The sequence below is a fragment of the Oryctolagus cuniculus genome, chromosome 16 (genome assembly GCF_051225735.1).
Source record: "Oryctolagus cuniculus isolate XC-2025 breed Fujian yellow rabbit chromosome 16, ASM5122573v1, whole genome shotgun sequence".
Taxonomy (NCBI): Eukaryota; Metazoa; Chordata; class Mammalia; order Lagomorpha; family Leporidae; genus Oryctolagus; species Oryctolagus cuniculus.
The window spans coordinates 22,356,476-22,363,684 of NC_142882.1; positions in this window are offsets into that span (position 1 = coordinate 22,356,476).

The following is a 7,209-nucleotide window of genomic DNA, read 5'->3' on the forward strand; positions in this document are numbered from 1 at the left end:
CTGTGAAGTAAGTGGCCACAGTGAAATGATATTTGGCATCAGTACTGGTAGATTAGGGAGACCCTAACAAGGAACAAGGAACAAGAAACAAGGATTAAGGGTGGTATACTGGGGAATAAATGGTTGCAATGAAGCATGAAGAATGTTTATGCCACACACAGGGTTCTTTTTTTTTTTTAATTTTTTTTGACAGGCAGAGTGGACAGTGAGAGAGAGAGACAGAGAGAAAGGTCTTCCTTTTGCCATTGGTTCACCCTCCAATGGCCGCCACGGCTGGCACGCTGCGGCCAGCACACCGCGCTGATCCGATGGCAGGAGCCAGGTGCTTCTCCTGGTCTCCCATGGGGTGCAGGGCCCAAGCACTTGGGCCATCCTCCACTGCCTTCCCGGGCTACAGCAGAGAGCTGGCCTGGAAGAGGGGCAACTGGGACAGAATCCGGCACCCCGACCGGGACTAGAACCAGGTGTGCTGGCGCCACAGGCGGAGGATTAGCCTATTGAGCCACGGCACCGGCCTACACACACAGGGTTCTACTGAAGCATCTGCATTAAAGGTATATGAATTATGAGGGTACACCACTCAGAAATACAGCTTGGGAAGTGACTAAGGACTTAAGGTACAATCAATGGTAGTTGTTAGTATAGTCAGGTTGAGTATGATGGTTTCCAAACAACTCTGTAAAACAAAATGTATTAAATGTCTAAATCTAACTTCTGGGGTAAAAAAAAAATCTAAAAAGTGTAATAGATGGACATCATAATGGACTAGGGATTCAAGATTTAATTGCCAATGACCAGAAATAAAAGAATATCATAGGAGGACTCTGGAGAAAATTATTGGGGGGGGGGGAGAGATCCCATCTACTGGCTCACTCTCCAATTTTGCTCCCAATAGCAGGGGCTGAGGCAGAGCTAGGAACTCAAATTGGGTGTCCCACAGGGGTGGCAGGAAACCAGCTACCTGAGCCATCACCACTGCCTCCCAGGGTCTGCACTAGCAGAAAACCAGAGTCAGGAGCCAGAGCCAAGGATTGAACTTGGATACTTTGATATCTGGAGCCAGAATCACTAGGTTCAGAAACCTAGTGGGGGCAGGGGAGCTGGCGCTGTAGTAGGTTAAGCTTCCACCTGTGGCACCCACATCCCATATGGGTGCCGGTTCAAGTCCCGGCTGCTCCACTTCCAATCCAGCTCTCTGCTATGGCCTGGGAAAGCAGTAGAAGATGGCCCAAGTCCTTGGGCCCCTGCACCCACATGGGAGACCCGGAAGAAGCTCCTGGCTCCTGGCTTCAGATTTGTGCAGCTCCAGCCATTGCAGCCATTTGGGGAGTGAACCAGCAGATGGAAGACCTTTCTCTCTGTCTCTCTGTCTCTCCCTCTCTCTATATGTAACTTTGCCTCTCAAATAAATAAATCTTTCAAAAAGAAAAGAAAAGAAAAAAGAAACCTATTAAATGTAGGAGGAAACAGTATTTTAATGCAATGGTTTAGATGTTATTTTCCCCCATGGTTCATGTGTCAGTGTAGAAACGTTAAGAGATGGTGGGGACTTTAACAGGTGTGGTCCAGAGCAAGATAACTGGGACTTTAAGAGGGGCCAGCACTGTGGCATAGCAGTTAAAGCTGCCACCTGCAGTGCTGGCATTCTATATGGGCGCTGGTTCAAGTCCTAGCTGCTCCACTTCTGATCCAGCTCCCTGCTATAGCCTGGGAAAGTAGGGGGAGATGGTCCAAGTCCTTGGGCCCCTGCACCGGCATGGGAGACCTGGAAGAATCTCCTGGCTCCTGGTTTCAGCCATTTGGGGAGTGAACCATCAATGAAAGCCTCTTGCTCTCTCTCTCCTTCCATCCCCTCCCCATAACTCTACCATACAAATAAATAAAGATTTTTTTAAAGATTAGCTTGTGAATCCTTAACTTTAAGCTTCTGGCAAATGTATGTGTGTGCATGTGTCCCAGGTAGTGGCTTCACCCCTGTGCTGCAATGCCCGGCCTGAACCATGTGTTTTCCCTCAGCAATCCACGTGGTGCTGTCATACATTATACAGGAGGCTTCAACAATTGCATGCACACAATAATTACAGGATGTGTATATTTGGTGCAAAGGAATTTTTGGAATGTCACATTTTTTATACTTTTCAATAAACTTCAAAAACAATTTTTAGTTATTTGAAAGTCAGAGTGACAGAAAGAGAGGGAGAGATAGAAATAGAGATCTTCCATGAGATAATTCACTCCCCAAATGCCCACAATAACCTGGCTGGGCCAGGCCAAGGCTGGGAGCCTAGAACCCCATCCAGGTCTCCTATTTGGGCAACAGGAACCCAAGTACTCGGGCTGGTGTCTGTTGCCTTCCCAGGAGTGTTAGCAGGAAGCTGGATGGGATGCTGAGCAGCTGGGACTGCAACATGGAGTTCAGGTGACCCAAACAGCCGACTCTCTCATGTGCCACAATACCCACCCTCCACAGATGTTTCAAATGTCCCTTATGTGTGTGGATTTAAACATTTTTGGTATCTAAATAAATTTAGCCTGTTTTTTATTTTCCATGAACTTTTTAAAGTATACTTGTGTATAAATGGAACCAGGAAGCACATACTCCTAGTTTTTTATGGTTCCTTTAATTCTCTGCAGCTTACTGTAGGTAAATCTACCCCCAATGAACTAGTCAAAAGCAAAAATATCACAGCTCCTTCATAGGTAGGTGGGTCACTCTTAACACAGGTGGGAGACAGGTGGGAAAGAAGCGAGGTCAAATAGGAATACAGAGTAGTGGGGTTACATCTAAGGCAATTTTCACAGAAAAACTCAGAACGTTAACTCAGAACATTGACCTCAATGTGGAAATGGAGTCAACTGGTACCTAAATTGGTCCAAGACAGGAGAGCACTACAACCACACACGTATCCTGTATGAGCCTTAGAAACACAATGTAGACAACACCCAATACACACAGGAATCAAAACACCACACTGCACCTCACGAGTATGTGCAAATATCGTGTGTCAATCTCATCCACAATGCAGGGGCAGGCATTTGGCATAGTGGTCACCATACTGGTTGGGATACTGGCATCCCACATCCGTGTACCTAGGTTCCATACCTGGCTCTGACTTCTGACTCCAGCTTCCTGCTAGTGTAGACTCCGGGAGACAGCAATGATATCGCAAGCACTTGGGTCCCTGCTACCCACGTGGAAGACCTGGATGGAGTTCACAAATCCCAGACTTGGCTCCAAATGTGGGATGCTGCAAGCATTTGGGGAGTGGGGAGTGAACTAGTAGATGGAGCACATGCTCGCTCTCTCTCGCTCTCTCTCTCTCTCTCTCTCTTGCACACTCTCACTCAAATAGATAGGTGAATGAATGAATGAACAGATGAATGAATGAATGAATAATATAGAGACTCCCAGCTCAATAGCCATGGGATGCAACACCACCACACAATCTCATTTGGTTCTCATGGATTTGTTTTAAACAATTTGGTTCGGGGATGGTTCCACACACAGCAATGTCTAACTGACACAGGAATGGAAGCAAACAGAACTCAGGGCAGTAGTGATAACCTGCTGCTTTTAGCCTTGGGCACTTGCTCTGGAATTGGGAAATTCATAATTACTCTGTTATCCAAGTCTATGTCAGACAAGTGCACTCAACACCGACTCTTCAGTGATTCCTTCCTAGGGAGCAAGGGAAGGTTGCCAGGATGTGCGTGGTTGCAGAAAAGTCATGACCCAGGAGCCGTGACCAGACAGGAAGTCAAGTTCTGCCATGAGCGCTCCTTTGGCTGTGAAGTCTAAGGAGATTCCTGGGGACAGAGAAAAAACGTGACAGCCAACGTGGACACTGCCCCATCGCCATCCCTTCAGTAACCATGGAGCCAGGAACTTCTTCCGGGTTGCCCACATGGGTGCAGGGGCCCAAGGACTTGGGCCATCTTCTACTGTTTTCCCAGGCCACAGCAGAGAGCAGGATTGGAAGAGGAGCAGCTGGGACTAGAACCGGCACCCATAAGGGATGCTGGCACTCAGGCCAGGGCTTTAACCCACTGCACCACAGTGCCGGTCACCAGACATTTTCACAGAAACAGGAAGACTGCTCAGCAAAAAATGAAGCAATGAACCTGACCTGAACTTGATGATTCAACCCCTCACCCGGGGACACTGGGCCTTCACATTTCAGCAAGCAGCTGTGCAGTTTGGAAAAGAAGCATTTTGCATAATAACGGAAATATTGTTTGAAGTCTGCTTCACCCTGTATTAGGCCATCCCCCACTCTGAGGCCACGTTAGTGAATCTGCTGGTCCAAATGTCTTCCATGTAGATCCCACTAGGAGACAGGCATGCATTTGCTAAGCAGCTTCTGCCAGTGACTTGGGTGAGCTGTGTGGACTCCGTGTTGAGTAAGAGAATGGTATGTTAACGAGAGCATGCACCCAGCAGCCAGCTATGAAACACACTCATGCGGTAGAGTTTGATCATTGGGAGGAGCAGCTATGGCCGTGCTGTAGAAAATGATGAGGTGGTGCAGCAAGTTAAGCCCACCCACATCCCATATAGGAATGGTGTTTGAGTCCTGGCTGCTCTACTTTTGATCCAGCTCTCTGCTGTGGCCTGGGAAAGCAGTGGAAGATGGCCCAAGTCCTTGGGCCCCTGCACCCACATGGGAGACTCAGAAGAAGCTCCTGGCTCATGGCTTCGGATCGGTCCAGCTCTGGCCATTGCAGTCATCTGGGGAGTGAGCCAGCGGATGGAAGACCTCTCTCTGTCTCTCCCTCTGTGTGTCTGTAACTCTACCTCTCAAGTAAATAAATAAATCTGGGGCTGGTGCTGTGGTGCAGCAGGTTAAAGCCCTGGCCTGAAGCACTGGCATCCCATATGGGCGCCGGTTCTAGTCCCGACTGCTCCACTTCCAATCCGGCTCTCTGCTATGGTCTGGGAAAGCAGTAGAAGATGGCCCAAGTCCTTGGGCCCCTGCACCCACGTGGGAGACCTGGAAGAAGCTCCTGGCTCCTAGCTTCAGATCGGCCCAGCTCCAGCCATTACAGCCATCTGGGGAGTAAACCATTGGATGGAAGACCTCTGTGTGTGTGTGTGTGACTCTGACTTTCAAATAAAATAAATAAATCTTGGGGCCGGCGCCATGGCTCACTTGGCTAATTCTCCACCTATGGCACCAGCATCCCATATGGGCTCCGGGTTCTAGTCCCGGTTGCTCCTTTTCCAGTCCAGCTCTCTGCTGTGGCTCAGGAGGGCAATGGAGGATGGTCCAAGTGCTTGGGCCCCTGCACCCGCATGGGAGACCAGGAAGAAGCACCTGGCTCCTGGCTTCGGATCGGCACAGCACCAGCCGTAGTGGCCATTTGGAGAGTGAACCAGTGGAAGGAAGACCTTTCTGTCTGTCTCTCTCACTATCACGCTTGCTGTCAAATAAATTTAAAAATAAATAAATCTTTCAAATAAATAAATAAATCTTTTTAAAAGGCTCTGCATTTCACTGATCTTTTGTATTGTTTGTTTTGTTTCAATTTTGTTTATTCTCTAATTTTAAATACTTCTTTCCTCCTACTAATTTTGGATTTAGTTTGTTGTTTTTCTAGGTCCTTGAGATGCATTGCTAGCTCATTCACTTAGTGACTCTCCAATTTCTTGATGTAGGAACCTATTGCTATAAACTTCCCTCTTAGCACTGCTTTTGCTGTATCAAGTCAGTTTTGATATGTTGTATTGTCACTTCCATTTATTTCCAAGAATTTTTTTACTTCCTTTTTGATTTCTTCTATGGTATTTTGTTCAGTCTCCATGTGTTTGCATATGCTCTAGAGTTTCTTACGTTGTTAATTTCCAGCTTCATGCCATGGTATGATTTGAGTCTTTTCGAATTTGCTGAAATTTTTTTATGGTCTATTACACAGTCTGTCCTAGAGAAAGTTCCATCCACTGATGAGAAGAATGTGTATTCTGCAACTATGGGATGAAATGTTCTGTTGATATCAGTTAGTTCCATCTGGTCCATAGTGTTGATGAGCTCTGCTGTTTCTTTGTTGATTTTCTGTCCAGTTGATCTGTCCATTGATGAAATGGGGGCACTGAAGTCCCCTATTACTATTGTACTGAATGTCTCCCTTTAGATCCATTAACATTTGTTTTAAATAGCCAGGCACCCAGGCATTGGATGCACATACATTTACAATAGTCACATCTTCCGGCTGAGCTGATCCCTTAATCATTATATAACGGCCTTGTCTCTTTTAACAGTTCTTGTGAGGATGGCTATAGCTGTTAATTTTTGCTTTCATTTAGCATGGAATATCTTTCCCCATCCTTTCACTTTCAGTCTGTATGTATCTTTGTTGGTGAGGTGGAACAGTCCTCAACATTCAAGGCAATATATGATAAATCCACAGCTTGCATCGTATCAAATGGAGAAAAGTTGGAAGCATTTCCACCTAAGATCTGGAACCAGACAAGAATACCCACTGTCACCATTGCTATTCCTTTTTTTAAGATTTATTTTATTTATATGAAAGACAGAGCTACAGAGAGAGGTAGAGACAGAGAGAGAGGTCTTCCATTTGCTGGTTCACTCCCCGGATGGCCACAATTGCCAGAGATGCACTGATCCAAAGCCAGGAGCCAGGAGCCTGGGTGCAGAGGCCCAAGGATTTGGGCCATCTTCTACTACTATTCCAGGCCACAGCAGAGAGCTGGATCAGAAATGGAGCAGCCAGGACTATAACTGGCGCCCATATGGGATGCCAGCGCTTCAGGCCAGGGCATTAACCCACTGCACCACAGTGCTGGCCCCACCATCACTATTAAATATGGTTCTGGAAGTTTTAGTCAGAGCCATTAGGCAAGAAAAAGACATCAAAAGGATACAAATTGGAAAGGAGGAACTCTAATTATCCCTGTTTGCAGAAGACATGATCCTACATATAGGGGAACCAAAAGGCACCATTAAGAGACTATTGGAATTCATAAGAAATTTTGGTAAAGATGGAGGATATAAAAATCAACACACAAAAGTCAATAGCCTTTGTATAAACAAACAATCCCATGGCTGAGAAAGAACTTGTTGAGTCTGGCACTATGGCGCAGTAGGTGAAGCCTCCACCTGCAGTGCCGGCACCCCATATGGGTGTAGGTTCTAGTCCCAGCTGCTCCACTTCTGATTCAGATCGATGCTATGGCCTGGGAAAGCATCAGAG